The sequence below is a fragment of the Sciurus carolinensis genome, chromosome 12, assembly GCF_902686445.1.
Source record: "Sciurus carolinensis chromosome 12, mSciCar1.2, whole genome shotgun sequence".
NCBI classification, from domain to species: domain Eukaryota; kingdom Metazoa; phylum Chordata; class Mammalia; order Rodentia; family Sciuridae; genus Sciurus; species Sciurus carolinensis.
The window spans coordinates 44,223,297-44,234,021 of NC_062224.1; positions in this window are offsets into that span (position 1 = coordinate 44,223,297).

The following is a 10,725-nucleotide window of genomic DNA, read 5'->3' on the forward strand; positions in this document are numbered from 1 at the left end:
GCAGGCTTGTGCTCAGGCTCACGCCTGTCTGTCCTCAACCCCTACCCCTTTCCACCAGCTGCTGCTGAGGTTCTGGCAACAGAAATTCTCCTTTCAGTCCCCTGCTGGTATTTCTGGAAGGTGAAAGTAAAGCAAATGGAATTCCTTAGAAATGACCACAGTTTCCCTTGCTTTGAGGATAGGAACATTTGCTGCTTTGCTCTCCCTGTGGACTTGACCTCTTAGTTGATTTTTTGCATTCCAGTAATCATGTTATGAAGGCACCATTGGGAATTCAGATGGAGGAGCCAATGCCTTTTTCTTCCCCTGCATGGCTGATTTCAGGCTGATGACTCTTCAAAAGGTATGAGCAGAATTTAAACTTCCAAGTACTTAAAAAAGAAAAAATGTTGAGAAGCTCTATGAACTGTACCACAGCTTGGTAATGTGTTTAAAATTAAAGACAAAATTGGAGAAGACACTTTCAGCTCTATTTATTTGGCCACAACATAGTTATAAGTAGGAATTGAAGAGAAAATTGCTCTCCAATGTTTAATTTCCATAAGTCAGCCTTTAAAAATTGCAGCCTAACTTCTGTGTCTAACAGTGACTGGAGAGGCAAGACAATGTCAACAGAGCTAACTATTGCTTTAGGAAAAATGTGATTCTTACTATACTGTATCTGGTGCATGAGTCTTTTTCGAACATTTTGAATTCTCTTTTCTTTCTAGAGACATGAGAATATATGTTAAATCTGTTCAGAATTTTGAAACATATTTATCGGTTTAACATCGTTCATTGTGGTGCTAAGCCCAGTGATTTTTTTTTTTTTTTTTTATGTAATAGGTGTCTGAGAAAGATATCTTGGTAAACCTTGGTTTGACCCAAGGAACCCATGATATGAAAATAGAGCTTCTCAAATTTGTTCACTCTGAAGCTCAGCAGGAAAGTTATCCACAAAACAAATCTCATGTAATTTCTGGAAACAAGATTTCATTGAATGACCGAGAACCTAAGGAGCTGGATCAACACTCCACCACAAAAACTTCTGTTAAAAGACCCTCCACAAATGCACAAATTCAGATCAATAAGGAAAGGAGGGATCTGTAGGCCTTTCTGTCCAGTGCTTTGTTTCTGAAGAAAGAAATTTCAGTATACACAGCTCTAAAGTTTTGACTAAAGTAAAATGTTTCGGAATTTTAAAATATTAACAATATAACTAAATTTTTAATATTGGTTATGTTTAACAACTACTTGCCCAGAAAATTTAATAATCCAGCACACCACTGATAATTACCATTGGAGCTGACTGAAAAGGGACACAAAGTCAGGAGGGCTCTGATTTTCAGGGCTTTCAAAAATTCATGAAGATTTGCATTTATCATTTGTGCACTTTTCAGTAAGGCATGTTTTATGTCAATAATAAAGAAGGAAAAATACATATAAAGTGATAAAACTTCTTAAGAATTCTAACAATATACTTTTAACAGCTGGAAATAAGCTTAAGGGGATTGTTTATAAAGAAATGAACTACTAAGTTCAAAATCTCCCTAAACTATTCTGAATGGAAGTGGTAGGAAAGATGAAACTAAAAGTTGGGAAAGAAACAATTTGAAAGTCAGGGAGCAGTGGTCTTTCTAAATTTAACATAGTTAGTTTCCACTATTTTCCAGAACCCTGAAAAATTAATCATCTCTTAATTATTTCTAATTTTGCTGGTAAAATCTGAATGGTCAAGTTGTCAATTTAGCATACACTAGCAGACTTCTTGGTCTGAATCTAGTCAAAAATCCAACATCCATATCTATCTGTGAGTCAACATAAAAGGAAACCAAAGAAAATTATCAGTGTTAGCAAAGAAAAAGTGAAGACATCCAAAAGGTGAATAAACCTAAGCATGGAATGCCAAACTTGGCAGTGGTTCGAATTTATGATATGTTTGAGTCCATTACGCTGTGCAAATTTAGACAAGCAATATCTAGGCATAGAAAAGAAAGTTTATAACTAATGATGTACATTAATGAAATATATAATATCCTATTTAATGGTGAAAATTTGAGTGATTTTTCTCTTAGGACTTGGGACAAGTCTAACATGTTTGCTCTCCAAATGTCTTTTCAATATTGGCTGGAAGTCCTATCCAGCACTACAGAGCAAGGAAAAGATACCATATAATGATTACAGTGAAAGAAATAAATTTTATTCCTGGATAACATGAGTGTGTTTGTAAAAAATTGAAAATAGCCTACAAACCAATCAAATTAATAAATACCTTCTACTCATACCAGGGTCATGAGTTGAAGGTCAACATGCAAAAATTTAATTTTATTTCTATACCCTAGCAATGAACAATTGAATCACTACAAAAACAAAAGTGAACTTTTAAAAAAATTGTGTTCACTATGACCAATAATATCAAGTACCTAAGAACAAAATATGCTAGATACCTATGAAAATTCTAAAAATGTTATCAAAAGAAATTAAAGAAGACCCAAATAAATGGAGATATGCACCACGTTCATAGATTGGAAGACTCAACACTGTTAAAATGACAAATATACTTAAATTAACCTATATTTGATGAATCTATATTTTAAACACAATTCCAATTAAAACCCAAGCATGTATATATATACCACATTTTCTTTATCCATTCATCAATTGAAGGACATCTAGGTTGGTTCCACAATTTGGCTATTGTGAACTGAGCAGCTATGAACATTGATGTGGCTGTATCTCTGTAATATGCTGATTTTAAGTCCTTTGGGTATAGGCCAAGGAGTGGGATAGCTGGGTCAAATGGTGCTTCCATTCCAAGTTTTCTAAGGAATCTCCACACTGCTTTCCAGAGTGGCTGCACTAATTTGCAGCCCCACCAGCAATGTAAGAGTGTACCTTTCTCCCCACATCCTCGCCAACACCTGTTGTTGCTTGTATTCTTGATAATCGCCATTCTTATTGGGATGAGATGGAATCTTAGGGTGGTTTTGATTTGCATTTCTCTTATTACTAGAGATGTTGAACATTTTTCCATATGTTTGTTGATTGCTTGTAGATCTTCTTCTGTGAAGTGTCTATTCATTTCCTTAGCCCATTTGTCAATTGGATTATTTGCATTCTTGGTGTAGAGTTTTTTGAGTTCTTTATAGATTCTGGAGATTAGCGCTCTATCTGAAGTATGATTGGCAAAGATTTTCTCCCACTCTGTAGGCTCTTTCTTCGCATTGCTGATAGTTTCCTTTGCTGAGAGAAAGCTTTTTAGTTTGAATCTATCCCAGTTATAATTCTTGCTTTTATTTCTTGTGCTATGGGAGTCCTGTTGAGGAAGTCTGGTCCTAAGCCGACATGTTGAAGCTCTGGACCTACTTTTTCTTCTATAAGATGCAAGGTCTCTGGTCTGATTCCGAGATCCTTAATCCATTTTGAGTTTAGTTTCGTGCATGGTGAGAGATATGGGTTTAGTTTCATTCTGTTGCATATGGATCAATGTGGTATATATATACAATGGAATATTACTCAGCCATAAAGAATGATAAAATTATGGCATTTGCAGGCAAATGGATGAAACTGGAGAATATCATGCTAAGTGAGATAAGCCAATCTCAAAAAACCAATGGACGAATGATATCGCTAATAAGTGGATGATGACACATAATGGGGGGTGGGAGGGGTTAGTGTTAGGGTTAGAGTTAGGGTTAGGGAGGGGGGCAAGAATGGAGGAAGGAAGGACTGTATAGAGGGAAAAGAGGGGTGGGAGGGGTGGGGGGGAGGGGAAAAAATAACAGAATGAATCAAACAACATTACCCTATGTAAATTTATGATTACACAAATGGTATGCCTTTACGCCATGTACAAACAGAGAAACAACATGTATCCCATTTGTTTACAATAATAAAAAAAAAATCATAAAAAGAAAACATGAAAGTAGGAGAGACTGAGTGAAATTAAGGTTGGCATTTCATAGAAAATATGGTGGATGCTTTCATGGGTAAGAACTGCAAACAGGAAAAGGAAGACAAGAAAAATGACAGAAGGCTTAGAAATACTGGTAGTACAGATTTGGAAATCATGCACAATTAAAATATGCCAAGGGAGTATCTGAAGATACTGAAGACTAGCCCCTGAGCTCTTGGAAAAGCCAACCAACAAATCCTGGAAGAGAGTAACTCAGGGAGAAAGGAAATGAGGAGTTGCCTGAGAGCTGAGAGCAGCTACAGGAGACTGTCAGGAATCAGGGTAAGGAAGTTCATGAAAGAGAAGCTGCAATGCAATGTCAGATGCTGCTCCTGAGAAGTTGCAAAGAAGCAGGCCTGGGATGGCCAACACGTAGCACAGGAGGAAATGCTACTCGTGAGAATAAGGGACAGATCCAGCCATCATTTTGGAAGCTAGAATTCCTGCAATTTTCTTTTCCTTGTTTTCTCTCTCCTTACTTCCTGCCCCCCTTTCTGTTAATTCATGTGTCTCGTTTCCTCGAGGTCTCATTTTTTGTTTATTTTCATTTAGTTTATTTCCCTCAAACATTTCTTTTTGAATAAACAACACTTGTAAGTTCAAAGCAACAACAACAACAAAAAAAACCCAAGCATGTGGTTTTAGAGAAATTGGAATTTTGCAATTTATATGGAGATACAAAGATTCAAAGAGCCAAAGCAATCTTGAAAAATGAGGTGTTTAGAGAACATAACGCACAGTGTTTCAAGACTTATGATAAAGTTACAGTAGTTACAATCATGTACTATTGTACAATAGACAAAAATTGAACAAAATAGAAAGTTTAGAAATATACTCACACATAAACAGTGAAGGGATTTTCAATAGTACCAATACACTTCAGTGGGGAAAGAAAAATCCTTCCAAAAAATAAAAATAAAAAAGCTGATATCATCATGGAGAAAAAATTATTCACGACCTGTTTCATGACATTCTGGAAAGTTAATTTGAATTGGATCATAGAGCTTTTACTGTGAATGTGTTCCTCTCATGTCACCCTTTGAAAACTTCTGCTTCCAACCAAGATGGAGTAACAGGGAGCCAGGTGTGACGGCTTACACCTGTAATCCCAGTGACACAAGAGATTGAGGCAAAAGGATAGCAAGTTTGAGGTCAGCCTCAACCCCTAAGCGAGGCCCTAAGCAACTTAGCAAGACTCTGTCTCAAAAAGTTAATAGAGATAAACGGCTGGAGCTCAATAGTAAAATGCCCCTGATTTCAATCCACAGTACCAAAAGAAACACACACACACACACACACACACACACACACACAAACACACACACACACACATACAAGATGTAGTAACAAGGACTAGGTTTATCTTCCTGTCTGGAACAAATTTTAAAAATTAGACAAAAAAATATGAAATGATGAATTTTTCAAAATACTGGTCATCAGACAGTGAATGACGATGTTTGATTCCTTAAGCATACTGCCTCAAAACAGGTGTTTCCAAGTCATGATGCAAAGAGGCAGATTCCAGTGATTTCCCTGTGTTGACGAAAGGAGATATCCAGGATGGCCAGGAAAACTTGAGTTTAAAGGACAGAATACTGGAGATGAGATTAAAGATGTGAGAAAGAGCTCCATGGATCTTCCGTGTACTCCATCTTCAACTGAGTAGTGATCACTCTATGTATCTGTGGAAACTAGCCAAGGCTAGGGGAAAAAAACACCTGAGAGTTAAAAAAAAAAAAAAAAAGAAGAAAAGAAAACACGGGAGAATAGATTCATAACTGTCGGGGTTTCGGCCGGACCCCTGGCCCTAGGTGTGGCAAGGCTAAGATGGCGCCTGGCAGTGAGCCAGAGCAGTTAACTTTTGCACAAACAACTGACATCGTATTGAGGAAGTTCGAGGGATTGGCTGAGCTCCCTGATGGACAGTGCAGGTCCACTGTATGCCTGCCTTTGCTGCCTATATCTGTGCATGCTCTCCCCTCATGCTAAAAGGCTGATTGGTTACAAGTACTGTATATATTGGAGTGTAAGTTCCTCAAAAAGGGAGAACAAAGAAAGAACTATGAGGAAGTAGACGCGCGCAAAAAAGAGCTGAAAAGAACCAGGTGTCGTGTCTCTCTGCGGGCAGGGAGTGCGATACATAACCTTAGTGTAGACAAAGTTTTCTTAGACAAAACACAAATGAATATTAAAAAGAAATTTTTAAAAATGAAGAAATTTAAAATTAAAAAGTAAAAAAAAAATTGACAAACCAGACTTCTTTCAAATTAAAAGAGAATTATCTTGTATTTCAACAGATGAATAAATAGTGGTATTCATGGTAATGGAATACTGTTCAACAATAAGTAATGAATTTTTGATAGAAAAATTTAGCTGAATTTCAAAGGCAATATACTGAATGAGTCTCAAAAGCTTATATTCTGTAGAATTTCATTGCTAATCACATCTCAAAAATACAAATCTGTAGTAGTGAGTTGATCAGAATTTTTTCAGGGGTAAATTAGCAAACAGGGATCATTGAAGTGGAACAAGTGGAATTCTCACATATTGCTCTTGAGTGTGAAATGTTGCAACCATATTAGAAACTATTTTGGTAGTGTCTTATGAAGTTTAACATACACCTACCCTTTGATTCAGCAAGTCTATTCCTAGATAATGAAACATATGTACATGAAAAAAACTTGAACATAAAATGTTTAAACAAATCTTTAATAATAGCACACAAATGCCCATCAACTGGACTGTGGAAAAACAAACTGTGTTATAGTTATTCTTAATAGAATGAACATCAAATTACTGCTATACACAATGACATGAATGATACCATTATGCCACAGATATTATGTTAAGCAAAAGAAGCCAAACACAAGAATGTGTTTGACATGATTACGTTTAAGCAAATTTCAAAATAGTAAAATTAGTATGTAAATATTAGTATATAATTAAATATATAGCAGTCACCTTCCAAGATACCTTCAATGACCTTTGTCTGCTAATTTTCATAACCTCATGGAGTTCCCTCTGTGGGAAGGAGTATACCAACCAAAAAGAAGCACAAATTTACTTTCAGGGATAATGAAAATGTTCTATATCTTAATTTTGATGATACACAGATACATTCATTTGTTAAAACTTTGCTAACTGCATAGTTAAGGTCTGTGCATTTTATTGCATTTCAAATATATCTCAATTTAAAAGTAAATAAATATGAAAGAAAAAATGTTTCAGGGAAGAAAAATTTCATTTGTAACAGTAACTATACTATAAGGATCTAGAAATAAAACATTAACATGTGCACATCTGACCAAAAAAGACTGTAACTCCTTGAAGAACAAAACTAACGGAAGGGGGAAAGATGAAAATAATGAGACATGCCATGTTCCTAGTAATGAAGGTAACTAAATATTGACAGTTGTTGAGAATATTTATGTGGCAGACTCTGGTTCTAGAGCTCTACCTGGATTCCATCATATTATTTCTCATGATAACCTATGAACTAAGTGCTATTGTTAATTCCTACTTGAGAAACATAAAACTGAGGGTGAGAGTTCAAGTCAGGATTGCCTAGAGGTCTATACTTTTTTTAAATCAGCATTTTAAATTAGTGTAATATCAATAATAAAAACAATACCAACACCATTTTTTAATTAAACTTGGAAGACTAATTCTAAAATATACTAAAATAGTGTCAGGGAGATTTCTTTTATTATATACCCAAAGAATGCAAAATACATAGTGATTTAAACAGGAAAATTTGGAAAAAGATATTAACAAAAAAGAAAATTAAATACAAAGCCCAGAAAAAGACCTATGCTCATACCTTGACTTTTAGTAAAAAATATGGCATTTGGAATTAGTAGTGAAATAATATATAATTCAATAAATGGTTTGGGGGCATATGACTACAATTTGGGGAATAAATTATATTGTATTCCTGCCTCATAAAACATAAAAAGGTTCAAGTGGATTAAAATATTAAATGCTAAATGACTATGAAGTATTAGAATTTAAAGTAATGTAATGTTTTTATAACTTTGGAATGAGTGGGGCTTTGCTAAACACCCAAAGCTCAAAAACCATCAAGGAAAAAACAAAAGATCAAATTATAGGACATTTAAAAATTCTTTTAATTGCATGATATCATAAAGAAATTATGACATAGTGAAAATAAAAGATGCTCAATTTCTCTAGAAATGACTAAAACACAAACCAAAGCAAGAGTGATATATCACTTTGTACCTGCCAAACTGGCAAAAATTTTACATATTGATAAATCCAGTGTTTACCAGAAGTTAGGGAAAAGAACACTCATGCACACTTTGTGAGAGAACTGATTAGCAAAGTCCTTTTAGAAAGCAATTTAGCAGTATCTTCCAAAGTTAAGATTTCACAAATTCTTTGACCTGATAATTTTGCATCAGTCTAACCTGTAAAAATTTCTAAACATGGACACAAAGACATTTGAACAGAGATGTTTAATACAGCACCAATATAATAATAAACATATTAAAATAATCCAGAATATCTGTTAATACAGTGATTAGCTTAATAAATTGTGGGATAACAAAAATACTATCTAATATACTAAACTATTAAAAATAAGATAAGGGCTGGGGCTGTAGCTCAGTGGTAGAGTGCTTGCCTAACACATGTGAAACACTGTGTTCAATCCTCAGTAGCACACATAAAAATAAATAAAATAAAAGTATTCTGTCCATCTACAACAAAAAAATTTTTAAAAAGAATAAGATAGTACTTTGTGTGTCACCATAGAGCAATCACTAAAATATTGTTCATTGAAAGCTTTATTACTATGTATAAAGTATTGCTCCATTCATTTAAAAAACCTCCTTGTATTTCATGCATGTTAGTGCAGAGAAAGAAAATCAAAAGATACACATCAATATATGTGCCTTCTCCATAGATGGAAGATAAAGATGAACTTTATGACCCTTGGTACTCATGTATATTTGAATCTTTTATAAATAACTTCTTCTTATATTACCTATATAAGTAAAAAGAGAAAATATCATCTCCAAAACTGCATTACATTTATAATACCCAATTTACAAAAATACGTGATTCTGTAATTCATTGAACAGTGGCCAATATTTCCAACCTTTTTATAATTTTATAAATGTCAATATTTATATTATCTCTATCAAATATATCTTTAGGGCTACTAAGCAACAGGAATTGTGTTGGGCACAAATGGCCCACACAGTGGTCAGACAAAACATAATCAACTCCACTTTTAGAGTTCACAGTCTATTTGGAATAGAGAAAATTAAATAAACAATTAAAAGAAATCAAAAGAAGAATATTGCATATCATCCTCAATGTCAGTATGGCTAGAGTGTAGCATGCCAGGAGAGGTTGAGTGACTAGAGATTCGTTTGGGAAAGAGTTCATAGGTCTTTCTGTGGAGGGTCCTGTGAGACTTGGTAAGGAAACATGAACTTTATCTCTAGACTGATTGAAGTCATTAAAATGCTTTTTAAGTCAGAGATTGTAGACTCATATTTAAATCAGATTTTCGAAAGATCACATCAGGCAATTGTGGAGGAAGAATTCCAATGGTACAAGAATGGAAGCAAGAAAACCTGTCAGAATGCAGTTATAGTAAACCAGGCAATAGAGGCCAAAGAAGCAAAGGGATGGAAGATATTTCACAAATGGAATTCAGAGGAACTTGGTGACTAGGTGGATATGTGAGGAGAAAGAGACAAAGAATCAAGAATAAATCGCAACTTTCTATATACCTACCAGTGTCTACACCCACAAATGTGCTTTCCGGTCCATTAACATATATAATTAATTCATAGAGGTGATTATTTCTTTTAATTTATTTTTCAATTATTTCTTTTAATTATTTTCTAGTGTTATTTGAAACAATTTCCTTTTTTTTCTTGTCCTCTACCCCCTTCCACCGCATTTTCCTCTACACTTTCCAAAGTTCCTTCATTCTTCTCTTCCCCCCATTATCCCCTCTTGTTATATATTGTCATGCACTTGTCAGAGAAAACATTTGGCTTTTGACTTTTGGGGCTTGGCCTATTCCACTTAACATGATATTTTCCAGCTTCATCCATTTACCAGCAAATGCCATAATTTTATTCTTCTTTGTGACTGAGTAATATTCCATTATGTATATATATCACAGTTTCTTTATCCATTCATCAATTGAAGGGCATCTAGGTTGGTTCCACAATCTAGCTATTGTGAATTGAGCTCCTATGAACATTGATGTGGCTGCATCACTGTAGTATGCTGATTTTAAGTCCTTTGGGTATAAACCGAGGAGTGGGATAACTGGGTCAAATGGTGGGTCCATTCCAAGCTTTCTGAGGAATCTCCATACTGCTTTCCAGAGTGGCTGCACCAATTTTCAACTCCACCAGCAATGTATGAGTGTGCCTTTTTCCCCACATCCACACCAACACTTATTATTGCTTGTGTTTTTGATAATAGCCATTCTAATTGGAGTTAGATGAAATCTTAGGGTGGTTTTAATTTGCATTTCTCTAATTACTAGGAATGATAAGTACTTTTTCATATATTTGTTGATCACCTGTATATCTTCTTCTGTGAAGTGTCTGCCCATTTCCTTAGTCCATTTATTGATTGGGTTCTTTGTATTTTGGGTGTAAAGTTTTTTTAAGTTCTTTATAAACTTCGGAGATGAGTGCTCTGTCTGAAGTGTGTGTGGAAAAGATTTTCTCCCACTCTTGTGGGCTCGCTTTTCATATTATTGATTGTTTCCTGTGCTGAGAAAAACCTTTTTAGTTTGA